Here is a 15,796-nt window from a genome sequence, read left to right as displayed (position 1 = left end):
TCGATATAACCAAAAATTCAAACCTATGAATGATTTTCCGCTAGTCGCCCCTCTGAGCCTTTCTTTAGCCTTTCATAAACCGCAAATCATTTACCCTGTTACAAAACAAAACAAAATAAAATAAAAAATAATAATAATAAAAAATCAACATACCCATTCTTTGAATAAGTCTGAGAATAGATATGAAGAATAGAAAAGAGAAAGACCTTTGAAATCAAGAATTTGTTAGTCGCTTCAGCTAAGAAAAGAAAATTTCCATCCAAATAAAATAAAATAAAAATAAAAGAAAATAAAGAGTTAGAACTCCAAAAATAGAATCAAAAGAGTCAAAAGCCAAAGAAAAAGGAAAATATGGCTAAGGATGGAAACAAAGTGTAGAAGCACAAGTAAAGAACAAAGGTTTCTCTAGTTACATAATATAAAGCCTCTATTATCTCAGACTTGTCCTTTTTGAATATCCATTTCCTTCATTCTTAAACCATCTCCTAATCCCCACAACACCTAATAAAGACCTCTAGCTCAATTAGGAATAGGTTAGTGTGATAGTAAGTGGCAGATGTGTTTGATCGACTCCGGCTTCCTTGTGTGTCATTGAGTTTGTAAGGTAAAGTGTGCCCACTGCACACTGGAGTAGCGAAACTTGAGCGGAAAAATCAGAGTGGTTTTTGTCTTGACAGTTATGTGAGGACCTACTTAAGGACACTATTCCGAGTTTTCAGAAACGGCCCTGCTAGTTCATCTCATAGTATTACTCATTGTATATATGTCTATTCGTAGATGATTGATTATTATGCATATATTAGCTTAGGTTTCGACTTTCTTATTTTGTATTCATTGTTAGTGAGATGTATAGATAATTGAGACATAGATAAGGAAACGATAGTTTTATTTCTGAGTCGTTGTAGTATAGATGAAGTTTGTGAGTACCTTCACTGGAAAACTCTCACGAGGCTATAACTCGTCTACTAGGGAATTCCTAGTGGTTTAAGGCCTTGTTGCATATGGTCAATGCAATCGCACTCAGCGAAATGAGATTAGTTAGAACTCCATTTTTGGTCACTTATGCTAATTTCTCATATTTGCTTGAGGACAAGCAAAATGCTGTTTGGGGGTGGTTTGATAAGAGCCCAAAACTGTAGTTTTAACCCCTTAACAATAATACTTTTAGACCAATTATACGAGTAATAAATAAAAGTTAATGCTAATTATGTGTTTTTATGTATTTCAAGCATTGAAGTCAATTATGTGCAGAAATGTGCCAATTTGGTGATATAAAGGAGCAAGGGTTGGTTGCTAAGAAGTTCTGTGATTAAAGGCCAAGACGGGCAGAAACAACACACAAAAGTCAGCAGAACTTTCGAAGACCGTATATTTGGATTCAGGCCCTGGAATTGGGCGTACCTTATGTCAAAATGACCGGCTTGGAAAGAGCTTTCCAATGTTCTAAATTTTGATCCAATCAGAGGAACAGAAGTGGACGAAAAACCTGTTGAAGTCAAAGATAGCTGAAAAGGGCCCTGTGGATTGAAGAAATTGGGCTTTGGGCTCGATTTTCCGGCCCAAAACATGGACCCTCAGCCCATGCACGAAAATGTGAATTTGGTCTCCTCCATTTCCACACACAAGACTTATCTCTTAAGTATCAATTAGGTTAGGATAGAAAGTAGCCATTAAAGCTTAGTTCTAGATCTAGTTTTTCATTTTTTAATTAGTTGTTATTCTTGTGTTAATTTCAGTATTGAATTATTGTTATTTAGTTGTTAGATCAATAAAATATTTAGTTCTTGATAATCTAATTTCATTTTCCATTAATTATTAGCTTCAATTCTTAAATTTACTTATTTGTCATTATTAGTTTAAATCAATTATTGCATGAGTAGTTTCCATTTGAGTTTAAATATGCAAAGTTCCAATCTTTTTATGATGTCTAGTTTTAATTCATATGGAAATGATAGTTTGATGAATCAAGGCTAAACCTCTATTAGAGGGGTTTGATGAAACCTTAATGAAAACTTGATTGTGTAGTGTAGAATCGTTGTAAGAGTCTATTCCACTCTAGAAGGTTGTTGATTCGCCATGAGAATGGGTGGACTTCCTCACATGCTAGTTATGAATTGGTAGAGATGCCATGTATAATTAGGGATTAGAACGACCAATTCTTACCGTAAGAACGTAAGAATTGGATTATAACAATCTACGCTAGTTTCTTAAGTTGGATTCAAGGTGGATTCAATTCCCTCCTAATTTTTATTCTAGATTCAAACTTTAGTATTCCATAGCATTTCGTAGTTGAATCATTATAATCCCAGTATCTTGTTAGTATAAATTGCATCGTAGTATAATTCGTAAAACTCATTGACTTTGATAGGATTGATAGTCGTAGTAAACTTGAATACTAAAGAACTAGGAGTGGAACGAATCTTCTATTCCAACTCTACTTCAATAGTATTGAGAGTAGAAATCTTTGATAAGAACTGTCTTCGTAATAGAAATAGTTTTATTTGCGTTTTGAAATTTATCATTTTATTCGTAGGTAGAATTATATTCAATTTTTACGGTTATCAATCTAGAGTTTTTATGAAAACATGAAAAAGTAAGATTTTGAAGTCTTCTTTCTATTCCAATTGGCCTCATCGCATTCCGAGGCCTATGGATTTAATTACGGTGTCTGGAAGTTTGACTGGCAGAAAATGGTGCGTTAGAAATCAGTTTTTGCGCACTATGTTCGAGCCTACTTTTCAAATATTTAGAATGAGATTGATGATAAGAGCCCAAAATTGTAGTTTTAACCCCTTAATAATACTACTTTTAGACCAATTATACGAGTAATAAACAAGAGTTAATGCTAATTACGTGCTTTTATGTATTTCAGGCATGGAACTCAATTATGTGCATAAATGTGCCACTTTGGCGATATAAAGGAGCAAAGGTTTGGTTGCTAAGAAATTCTGTGATAAAGGCCAAGATTCAAGGAGACAAAGCTTTTATATAAGCCCGTTCAAAAGCTGAAAAGTCAACACGAGCAGAAACAGTGCACAAATCAGCAGAACTTCTGAAGACCATTTCTTTGGACTCAAGCTTTGGATTTGGGCCTACCTTATGTCAAAACGACCGGCTCGGAAAGAGCTTTCCAATCGTCCAAGCCTTGACCCAATCAGAGGAGCAAAAGTAGACGAAAAGTCTGCTGAAGTCAAAACAAGCTGAGACAGGCTCTGCGGACTGAAGAAATTGGGCTTTGGGCTCGATTTTCCGGCCCAAAACATGGCTCCTCAGCCCATGCACGAAATTGTGGATCTGGTCTCCTGCTTTACATAAAACAAGACTTAGCTCTTAAGAAAGAGATAGTTAGATAGCTTAGAATAGAAAGTAGCCATTAGAATAGTTTGTAGATCTAGTTTTTGAATTTCAATTAGTAATTAATTAGTTTCATTCCTTGTTTTAGATTAATTATTTGAATCATTGTTCTTCATTCATTAGATAAATAAAATAGTAGTTCTTGTTAATTTCGATTTTGTCATTTAAATTTGTTTAGATCCAATTTCAATTATTGTTTGTTATTCATTTCCTAGTTATTAATTTGGATTTCAATTTTAGAGTAGTGAAATTAGTAAAGTTCAAATCTTTATATTATGTCTAGTTTTAATTCAATTGGAAATGATAGTTTGATGAATCAAGGCTAAACCTCCATTAGAGGGGTTTGATGAAGCCTTGATGAAAACTTGATTGTGTTGTATAGAATCGTTGTAAGAACCTATTCCACTCTAGAAGGTCGTTGATTCGCCATGAGAATGGGTGGACGACCTCACATGCTAGTTATGAATTGGTAGAAATGCCATGTATAATTAGGGATTAGAACGACCAATTCTTATGTTCCCTACCGTAAGAACGTAAGAATTGGTTTACAACAAATCTATGCCAGTTTATTAAGTTGGTAATCAAGGTGAAATCAAATTCTCCTAATTCTTTATCTAGATTCAACTCTTAGCATTCCGTCATTCCGTTATTTGTATCTTGTTATTTGAATTCACATCGTAATATAAATTCCCTTCGTAAATCTCTCATTGACCTTGGATAGACCATCAATTATAGAAAACTTGAATGCTAAAGGATGAGGAGTGGAACGAATCTTCTATTCCAACTCTACGTCAATAGATTCGAGAGTAGAAAACAAATATCTTTGATAAGTCTAGTATAAGCAACAGTTTGTAGTTTTACTTTCGTTTAGAGTTCATCGCTTTATTTGTTAGTAAAACTATCTTTTTACGATTATCAATTGAGTATTTTTGTAAAACATAATAAAATAATTTCTGTGTGCTAGCTTTTCAAATCAAAAAGCCTCGATGCATTTGGACACCTGTGTAAAGCGTTGTGTCATTCAGAAGATAGTCCATCAGAAATCTAGTTTGCTAAAAATTAGGATTTTTACCAACTTTGAACTATTTTTACTCCGAGATAGAATGACATTGGGACTTTGAGTTCTACATGAAAAAGTAAGTATACCTATCCTAATTTTCAAATAATCAAGTGGGGTATCATTTGGATAGCTATAGGAAATGTTATTGTTTTGGCAAGTTAACTAGATAACCTACCATGTTTTCTTTTTAGGGGAACTCTAGTTAATTTTTCTTATTGTAATGAGATAAATGATTTTACTTAGACATACGAGTGTCTTGAATCTTGATTGCTTAATTTCATATTTGTATTATATTCCAAGTACAATTGTTGCATATACACTAAATGTTAGTATAGATTTATGTTATATCACGTGACATGTTACATTAAAGTTTATATTTAATATATATATAATTGAGGAATGAAAGGGAAATGAAGTGTGCAACCTTAAAGCATGAATTATTATTGTTCTTTGACTTTGATAATGTGGTTGATAAGAACTACGAAGGCTTGATTCCAATCTTGAAAGATTTGGATACGTAGGCAGCTTTGAGCAAAAGTGCAGCCACTACACTATATTATATTATATATTATATATTAGTTATTATGATAACTATATGTGAATAATGTTAGTACTTAATTGTGTACGTGATTGTAGTTGTTTAAAATGTATTCACGAGACATTTAACAAATGCGTTATTCCTTATTGAACCTTTTGATATCTATGATTTATATAATTGATAATTAGGTGAGTTGATTAGTTATTGTGTTTGGAATCTTTAACAATGACTTATTGTTTGAGACGGTGTTTGTTTTGTAATGAAAATGTTATAATAAATGAGAACTTTTGAGTGTTAAAATCCGATGTAAAAGTGTCCGGTGAAAATTTAATGTGTCGTCCACATCTTTATATCTCTCCACGCCTCTTTGATGAAAAGAAATGTTTATGACTAATGATGTCATGTGAAAAGCCGCCTTAAAGAGGAACTAAGGCATTCACCTTGCAGGTCGGCTGTATTCCTTGAGTGTACGGGAATGTAGGTATGGGTATTCCTTGAATGTGGCGGAAATGATCCAAGGTATTCATTGAATGTGCCATGAATAACATGTTAGTGTTATGATGGGTATTCCTTGAATGTAGTAGGAATGACACAAGGTATTCATTGAATGTGCCATGAATGACCTGATATTTTGTTATGCCCAAAAGAGGCTTTGTGTATGTGTATGGAAAGCCCAGAGATGGCTGTGACTCACAAGTTACGAGTTTACAAGATGAAAATATGTTTCTTAGAGGCAATATCCCCGCTTGGGACATATGTCATGTAGTGGTACTCGGTGTGAGTGAGGCACACAGATATGTGTAATTTAGAAAATATGTGTAGTGCAAATCATGGAGTAGGAACTAAAGTTTGGGTTGTGTCTTTTAATAAATGAGTCAACGAGATAATTAATAAACAAAGTAAAATATTGATTTTACGTGTGATGGAATTATTGCATATGATGTATATGATTTCTTATGAGAAATGTTTATGTGGTTTGTGTGAGTTGATACTCACGAGGGATGAATGTACTCCCTGGTTGTGACCTTTTCCTCGTTCTCATAAGTAGACGAGTGATATTAAAGTAAAACATTGATTTTACATGTGACTGAGTTATTGCATATGAATATTTATATATTATGATGTACATGATTTCTTACAAGAAAATATATACGTGGTTTGTGTGAGTTGATACTCATGAGGGATGAATGTACTCTATAGTTGTGATATATTTCCTCGTTCTCATAAGTAGACGAGTGGTTTTTAAGAAAAATATTGGCTTTAAGTATGAGTGAGTGGTTGGGTATGATTGGTGATATATTATGATATGATGCATATAATTTCTTACAAAGGAATGTGAATATGGTTAGCGTGATATGATGGATATGGTGGTGTGATATGAATGTTAATTAATATTGGTGATATATTATGATATAATGGATATAGTGGTGTGACATAAATGTTAATATTGACGATATATTATGCCAGATTATATATATACCTATGATGGTTGCAGTGAGAGTGAAATAGATGTATACTATAAATGATTACGTTTGGAAAATCTAACTTTGTTTTGCAAGAGGGTAGGACTTAGTAACGTTTTATGCAGAGACGTTGTCCTACCCTAAGACGACGTGCTGGCTTAAAGGTAAAGTATATCAAACTCATATTTAAATAAGTTATCATATGTGTATGTAATAAGTTGAATGTAAGTGAAAATTATATTGTGAGTTATTTTGGAAAGTTAGCATGATAAATACTGTTATTTGAGATTTCTTGGATATGTATATTGGGGGTTGATAATACATAAAAACAGTTAAACACTAATACGTAATATTACCATTTTTATATTATCAATTATATTTTCTTACTCTCTCAAATAATAATGAAGCAATATAGGTAAGAGTATGGATTCGTTCCACTCTTAAACTACCAAGACTCAATAGGATTCAACTAATTAAATCAAGAGGAAAGTGGTGAGAGTAATAATTATATTGATAATAAACTAATTATGATTATGTTATTAATTAAAATGTAAACTAAATAAACTAAACTAATATAAATAAGGGTTTGATGGAAAAGAATAATATAGAGGAAGTAATAAATCCACATACGCAAGTTTATTCATAATTCATTTAGTTCATGTATTAATAAGTCATCATCTCTATCAAATTCCGTAATGCAATGAAATAAAGATTTCTACTTTGTAAGATCCCTAATCAACTATTACTTTCTCTAGTTAATAATTAATTAGCATGAGATAATAGTACTTCTATCAATCTCTTGTGTAGAATTACTAAACTCTAGTTCAAAACTAACAATTTCTATCTCTAAAAATATGAAAGCTTTAAACTTTAAACGCATAAACACAAATAACCAACAAAATCATAAACAATCCTCACACAACTTCATTTAAAACTCCCTCACACAATCCTCACACAACTTCATTTAAAACTCTAATGGGAGTTTTAGCCTTGCTTCATTGGATGAACAATATCAAAACAATAAGATGAAGACATTAAATTAAAGAGACAAGAATTGAATATTAAACTAAGGGTTTTTATTGAAGGATTTAATGGAGGCTACAAACTAAATTATTCTAACCTAAACTAAACTAGAGAGAGAGAGAGAGAGAACCCTAAACTATATTAAACTAAAGTAGGAGTAGCCAATCTTTGTTTTGGCCTTAACCCTCTTTATATATGAGAGGGTTAGGTTACAATTTCGTGCATAAGCTTTTAGGCTAGGTTATGGACCCATAAATCAAGTCTATAACCCAATTGGGTAAATCCAAGACTACCAATTCTGGTTGTGTTACTCTATCACGCAATTTCACTAACTTATATTGCTCTAATCGAGTCAAGGCCTACACGATTGGAAAGAGCTTTCTGAGACGGTCATTTTGATATAAAATGGGCCTAATTCCGAGACCTGAGTCCAAAGATATGGCATTTTGAAGTTCTGTTGAGTTTTCTTCAGCTTTCTAATCCGGTTTGACTTTTACTTGGGCTTTTTAAGGGCTTTTTCTTCATGAAACTTGGGCTTTCTTCATATCACTTTCATAGCAATCACTTTAGCTCCTTTTAGCGCCTAATTAGTAACAAATTTATATTTATTCAACTCCGAAGCCTGAAATACTCAAAAGCACGTAATTAGTGATAAACCTATATTATTAATAACATAATTGGCTAAATAGAAATACTATTAAAAGGTTAAAACTACAGTTTTGGGATCTTATCAAACCACCCCCAAACAACATTTTACTTGTCCTCAAGCAAATATATGAAAATAAAATAAGTGGTCAAAAATGTATTTTTAACTAGTCTCGTTTCGCTGAGTGCGACTGCATTGACCATATACAATAATGCCTTAAACCACTAAGAATTCCCTAGTGGATGAGTTATAGCCTCGTGAGAGTTTTCTAGAGAAGGTACTCACAAACTTCATTTATACTACAACGACTAAGAAATAACAGTAATTGTTCCCTCACTTTATCTCGGAATCTATACATCTTACTAGTATTTAAACAAGGATGATCATTCTAAAACTTAAACTAATACATGCATAATAATCAAATCATCTTAAGATAAACAACTATACAATGAACTATGCTATGAAATGCAATGGCAGGTCCATTTTTGAAACTGTTGGGTAGCGTGCCTAAGTAGGCTCTTACAAGGAATGTGTTAAAACACATAACACTCTGATTTTTCCACTCAAGTTTGCTAACTCCAGTGTGCATTGGGCACACATTTCCTCATAATTTCAATGACAATCTAAGGAAGCCGAGGTCGATCAAACACATCTACCACTTACTATCACACCAACATATTCCTAATTGAGCTAGAGGTCTTTATTAGGTGATACGGGGCGTAGGTGTTGGTTAAAGAAGGAAGGAAATGGATAATAAAAAGAAAACAAGTCTGAGAAAATAGGGTCTTCATATTATGTAACTAGAGAAAACCTCGTTCTTATTTTGCTTCTACACTTTGTTTCCATCTTTAGCCTTTTTATTTTGGCTTTTTGATTCCTTTGATTCTATTTTTGGAGTTTTTATTTTATTTTATTTTTCTTTTCTTTTCTTTTCTTTGGATGGAAACTTTCTTTTCTTTTTCTTTTCTTAAGCAACTAACTAATTTTTGTTTACACGGGTTTTTCTCTTCTTTTTTCTTCACTCATCCTATTTCTCAGACTTATCCATATAAGTAGGTTGATTTTATTAATTTATTATTTTGTTTTATTGGGTAAAGGATTTTTGGTTTGTGAAAAGGCTAATGAAAGGCTCAGTAGGGCGACTAGCGGATAATAAATTTCATATAGGTGTGAATTTCTGGCTATATCGATCTAAAGAGGACCTAAATTCTCGCTTAGGATAAGGTATAGTGATCAAGCAAGTGGATGTGTGATTTCTCTAATCAGAATTTACTTCTCTCTTGTGTCATCACTCAGATATTTTACTCTTATGAGGCTTTTAGGCTAGATACTCACATGATATGTATTAAGTACTCTAACCTAGGTCTCAGAAAAATACTGCCAAGTACAATCAAAGATGCTCATGCAAGATGTTCGTGAAAAGATGCAATGACTATTACCTATATATTAATCTAAGTTTCAAAAATTAAATCCTAATTCAAGTACTACGTGAGATTTCTAGACTAATATTATCATGGAGAAGGGAACAATACCATTATCACTAAGTACCTAGTATAAACAATATTTATGATTTTTAATATTTTATAAAGAAAAGTGTGTAATTTACATCCTAAAAGTGCTTAATTTTTGCAAATGTTTCTATCCTACCCCCAAACAATTGAACGCTTTGTCCTCAAAGTGTAAAGAGATAAGGAAAAAATTTACCATAGAAACGTGGCAAAAATTGGCAGTACCTGTGAAAGAAATATTATAAAAGATTATATGATAACATGAAGCACAATTAAACCATTACGTACTAACTAAATTGGAGTAAACATGACAGACAATGAGTGGCAAAACGTTTTGAAATGAAATACCAAAATACGCCACCCCCAAACAAAATTGGAAAACTGTTTTTAAGTTTGAAAATTTTTGTTTGGCCTATACTCCAGAAATGTGGTATTGTACAAAAACTTGGGTCTTTTAAAGTCAGATTCCCTAGACGTAATGTGATATATATGTATTAACATGTAGTTTACTATATATCAATAATCTAAATAATTGTGGATCTTTCCATAAATAGTTAACATGGAAAGCACCATCAAACAAAATTAAGCACCAAGATTTCCTATGACATGGCTTTGTGGAATAAGAGCGAAGCCTGATAGATCTAGAACCTAATCGAGCATACAGTTTCTTCTTTGCCCTCCTACGAAAGGGATGCTAAGTGAATGAACATGAGAAAATTGATGGTTGTGGAAGATACGTGGGATGTGGATAATTTTGAGAAGGAAGGAATGGAAAAAATGAAAAAGTGTCAGGTGGCTTGTCCTTGGGTGTTACTTCTTCACCAGATGGGTTTAGAAAGTTATAAAGCATAGGAGAAACAAGAAGATCAAGTACAAACTCAATGGTTCTTTGAAAAGGTAGAGGGCGAGGAACATTCGTGATGGAAGGTGAATAAGTGACATGAGGATGTGAGGTGGGTGAATGGTGCTCCACTAGTGTTCTTAGTTCTATATCATCAGAGGCCTTGAGATATGCAAGACATTCCTCAATAAGTCGGTAAGAAGAATCACTGGGATAGAGGGTGAAAAAATCTTCTTCCGTCATGGCGTCAAGAGATGAGTGGATGTCAATAGGAGGGGACTCACGAAGTGGCAAAGAAGGGTTGCAAAAGAGTCGAAGGAAATCTTCATCGATGTTATCTACGTCTAGGGAGTAGAAATTGTGATCCTTGTCTTCTTTTATAAGAGGGGTATGTACTAGTATGGGGACTAAAGCGTCATCCGCACTAATGTGAGGTACAAAACTCTCAATGGACTTCACTTCTCCTTCTACAGGCAAACCTAGTTGTCCCTGCTTTTGTCTAACCATGTTAACTTCTACAGAAAGATTCCTAAAAGAAAGAGTCATTGAGCTATCCCGACAATTGATTTGGGCATTGGCGATTGCCAAGAAAGGACGCCCTAAGATGATGGGAATGGAATCCTGAGCAACTTCTGTGTCAAGAATAACAAAGTCGGCTGGATAGTAAAAATCCTGAACTTTAACGAGAATATTTTCAACTACACCCTTGGGATACTTAATAGAACGATCGGCTAACTGCAAAGTCATTTTGGTTGGTTGAAGTTTTGTTAGACCTAGTTGTTTATATAAATAAAAAGGGAGTAAGTTAACACTCGCTCCCAGGTCTAATAAAGCAGTTGTTATAAAGGTATCACCTAAGGTGCATTGTACAGTAGGACGACCAGGGTCCTTGTACTTAACAATTCCGTTATGTTCAGATAAATAGGGATATTGTTCAGTTAAGAAGGCTTCATTGGGTATGTTGGTTTTCCTCTTCTTGGTGCACAACTCTTTTAGAAACTTAGCGTGTCCAGGTAGACTTTTTATAACATCTAGAAAAGGTAGGTTTATAGTCAGATTTTTAAACATTTTCCTAATCTCATCAAAATTCTCGTCCTTTTTAGACACAACTAGTCTCTGGGGATACGGTGGTTTATCTCTATATTTAGCATAAGGTTCAAAAGTATTATTAGTCTTTGCGTTATTTTTAGCCGTTTTCCATCTAGGTATCCATATTGGAACCTCTACAGGTGTAGGGTCTTCAATTTCTATTATTGGGTCTTGTAAGGTTTTCCCTTTTGGTTGTGGTTTAACTGGTACTTCTACAGTTGTAGGGTCTTCAGTTTCTATTATAGTATTTGGTATGGTATCATTTTTAGTTTGCGGGTGATCTTTAGGCATAGTCCTTTGGTTATCAAGTACTCGCCCTGAACAAAGGGTAGTGACTGCATGTAGGTCCCCTGGGGTTATATTACCATTACACTGAATACTTTTTATTTCGAAGGCGGTGTTTGTTGACTTAGGATTAGGCACTGCTTGACCTGGAAACACGCTTGTTTGGTTATTATTTTGGTTAGGAGACATGTCAATAACCTTTTGGCATAAAGACTGCATCATTTGCATCGTTTGTTTCATCATATTAGAGTTTTGATCATACTGATCTTTCATCAAGTTGGAGTTTTGTCGCATAATTTGATTTTATTTTTCCAACAAGGTCACTACTACTACTTCTGTAGATGATTGAACTGAAATTAAGGCTTGTTGAGTATTCATGTCTTGATGTTGATAGTTCTGGGTCATGGGCACTAAACCTTTATTCTGGTCACCTAAGTTTCCTTGTCCTTGAGGTTGAGTTAATTGCTTGAAGTTTGATGGTTGTTCATAAACAAGAGGACAATAGAAGTCGGAATGCTCAAGACTAAAACAGACATTACAATGAGTAGATTTAATGTTCATGACAGGAGTGGGTTGTTGTTTAACAGAGATGGCATCTATCTTTTTAGTGAGGGCATCGATAAGAGTTTTAAGCTCAAGATCAGGTTTAACCTCAAAAGAAGGTGTCACAGCCCGAATTTCTAAACAATTAAAAAAAATGAATATTTGAAATATAAATATATCAAACATCACTCGATTCAATTGTCTAAAAACCCAGGCTATGACGGGGTGGATACAACACATGTCAAAACCTAAAACCCACATCATAAAGAATCTTAACAACAAAAATAATCTCCAAAAATTCTCTTTATTACTTTATAAAAAGTCTATCTTCCGTCCCAATAAAACATCAAACCACTCTAAGAATAACAGGTCTTCAACATCGTATTTTCATGTCATATGAAAAGAAAACTACGTTATTACATACTTCCAAAAGATCAGACCTAATAAAATAACCTCCCGGACTGCTCCAGGCAAGAATCCAAATCACACGCCGCGGTTCCACTGCCTTCCACCTATGTTCCCAAGAACACACCCACGTTGCCAAAACAAAGCAAACATGGGTCAGCAAAATGGAATTTGCTGGTATGAGTAGACTAACCACATATAAACATTATCATACTTTAATTATCCAAACAATCACATTATATTTTCCCATAACTTAATCATTCTCAGCTTGGAAGACAGGTAGTTCCGTCATTTCAACCGGCATATTTTCTCCCCAAGCAAAACTTCCATTATATTAACTCATTCTAATAATTCGTTTTAATATCTAAATCATTGAATTAAAACTTACCGATATCCACTGCTGTATAAGGGTAGGACCGCGTCCCTGCACAAAATGTTATTAAGTCCTACCCTCCTGGAAAAGAAAGTTAGAACTTCTTTATAACATATGTAGATATTATATTATGTATTCAAAAGTAAACCCAAACACTCGCATAATCAAAGAATACAACTAACCCGCAAGGCGAATACCTTAGTTCCTCTCTAGGGCAGTCCAAAGAATCTGGTCATTCATGGCACATTCAATGAATACCCGGGTCATTCATGGTACATTCAATGAATACCCATAGATAACGCTAACGGGCCATTTATGGCACATTCAATAAATGCCCACCTAACATATGACATCAACAGTCATAAAACTCAATTCCAAAACTTGAGGCGTGGAGAGTTCTAAAAGAGTGCGGTAAATTGTTTACGCATTATTGAACTTTATTGCATATATTATTTCAGAGAAGAAAGTAGTATCTTGATTCATGTATTTTTGGTTACGCGTTATTAATATACCGATGTCTAAGTGTCATAACGTTGTGTATAAAACTGAAATATCACATAGTAGTTAATACACATACACACGTATATATAACGGTCTTAGCCTAAAGCCAAGCATGCTAATAGCCCTAGACCTATCCTAATAGCCCAAATCATAATCCGAGTTAAAAGGTCAAATTGGGTCAACTGGTCAAAGTCAAAGTCGACCTGCCAAGAGTCAACAACAGTCAACCAGTCCCAAACTCTTCTAACCCAAAAGCTCAAAGTCTAAAACAGAAATCCAAATTTGAAAAATCAAAATAATAAAACCCATAAGCCCACCCACGATTGGGCCCAAGCCCAAATCGAGATTTACTGTTCATCTTCCTTCCTCACCAAAACCTCCACCAGCTCTAGCCACCACCGGCCATCACTCAAGATGAGTTGGTTCTACCCAACCCACACTAGAAATGGTTCGGCCCAAGCCCAACATCAAAAATGAATTTCGCTGTCATCTTCTTCCTTACTCCACCAGCGCCACCACCACCACAACAGCCACCACCGGCCACCTATAACCAAAATAACCCAGCGGTTTTCATCCCCATGAAAAACCCCACCTACCTATACCAACAAATCATAATTTCCTTATACTGTAAAAATTCGAATCGACGCCATTAAAGCTCTCTCATAGCTTCTACAGGTATCGCTCAGCACCACTGAGCCATCTCCACTCAACACACAACCCTCAACACCTTACCCAACATCCTCCATGTTCAATTCAATCAACAGACAACAAATCCAAGATATAGAATTCATCAGACATCAAATGAAAATAGTTTACATTCTTAACAATCAATAAGTTTTTGATTAAATCTAAGCACGATGAAATACTTAATTCCATGGAAACTCAATTCCATTTATAGTTAAACAGAAAGACAACGTCTTCCATTTTCCCTCGATATGCGAGGACGAGGTTGCAGTATATCTTTTCCTTTGCGTTATACATCTTGTTTTCCTTTATATACCATATAGTTCAAACAATAACATGCTTATACGACCAAATTTCCACAACTTTACAGTTGAAAACAAAAACGACGATCCAGCAGTAAAACAGCGTATTAAAGATTTTCAAAGTGTAATTTTTTATATATTTGAAAACATCTACTCACCTTTAGCGCGCTCTGACTATCAACCAGCTACCAGAAAAACCTTCCTTTTCTTCCTTCAGAAAAATCCCGTTTTTCTGTATAAAACTCTCGCTGTGTTTTTCCCCAAAAACTCTACGTGAGAAAACTCACCGAAAAACAAGGACAACACTTATCTATTTACCTACGGGGCTTTTATCCTTATCTGATAGTTATCTATATTTAGTTTAACCTATTATTATTATTATTATTATTCTTATTCTTATTCTTATTATTATTCTTAGGAAAATAAAAGAAGAAAAGCACGGGGTGTTATAGGAGTGGAGTGGGAAGAGTCATTACCTCCCCAATTGTTGTTCCTCTTAGATTGATCTTCTAAGAATTTATAAGCATCCAAGGCTCCTTTACTAAGAAAACTACCCCCAGTCATAATATCTAGAACCTCTTTATGATAATGTGAAAGCCCCTTGAAGAAAGCACGAACAAACGTGTCTTTAGTAAGGTTATTATGCGGACATTCTATGAAAAGATCAGTGAAACGGTTCCAGGCCTCTGAAAAGGATTCATGAGGGTTCTGGTGGAAGAAATTAATCTTTTGAAGCATTTCATCGGTCTTCAGTGGTGGGTAAAACTGTTCCATGAACAATTGAACAAGATTAGCCCATGAGTTCACAGAGTTTGGCGTTTGGGCAGTTAACCAAGACGCCGCCTTGTCGGCTAGGGTGAATGGAAATACCCTAAGTTTAACTTGATCCGGACTTACACTAGGATGATGGAATGTAGTGAGAACTTGTTCTATCCTACGCATGTGTTGATAAGACTTCTCGTGGGCTAAACCATGGAAAACCGGTAACAAGTTAAATATAGTCGGGAGAATTCGAAAATCCCCTACTAGGTCTACAAGAACGATGTATGACTTAGGGCCATCGTTTAGTGCTTTATAAAAATCAGAGAGAGGTGTCTCTAGTTCTTTAGTCATTGATGCAGGTGTAGTGTGTGAAATTCTAGATAGGTGTGTGATATTGCGTCTATAAAAAACAAGCCTGA

General features: G+C 34.4%; 1 long non-coding RNA gene across 1 annotated transcript; it reads right to left on the bottom strand.

Moving 5' to 3' along the window:
* Window positions 1-12,635: 12,635 nt before the first annotated feature.
* On the bottom strand, window positions 12,636-13,801 carry LOC147515214 (uncharacterized). Its single transcript, XR_015213396.1, has 2 exons — window positions 13,144-13,801; window positions 12,636-12,862 (listed from the first exon to the last, which is right to left on the bottom strand). It is a non-coding gene; the product is annotated as an uncharacterized LOC147515214 (long non-coding RNA).
* Between the last annotated feature and the right edge of the window lie 1,995 nt (window positions 13,802-15,796).

The sequence above is a fragment of the Coptis chinensis genome, chromosome 2 (genome assembly GCF_015680905.1).
Source record: "Coptis chinensis isolate HL-2020 chromosome 2, ASM1568090v1, whole genome shotgun sequence".
NCBI lineage: Eukaryota > Viridiplantae > Streptophyta > Magnoliopsida > Ranunculales > Ranunculaceae > Coptis > Coptis chinensis.
Note: the sequence above shows the minus strand (reverse complement) of the source record. Positions and strands in the feature narration are given on the sequence as shown.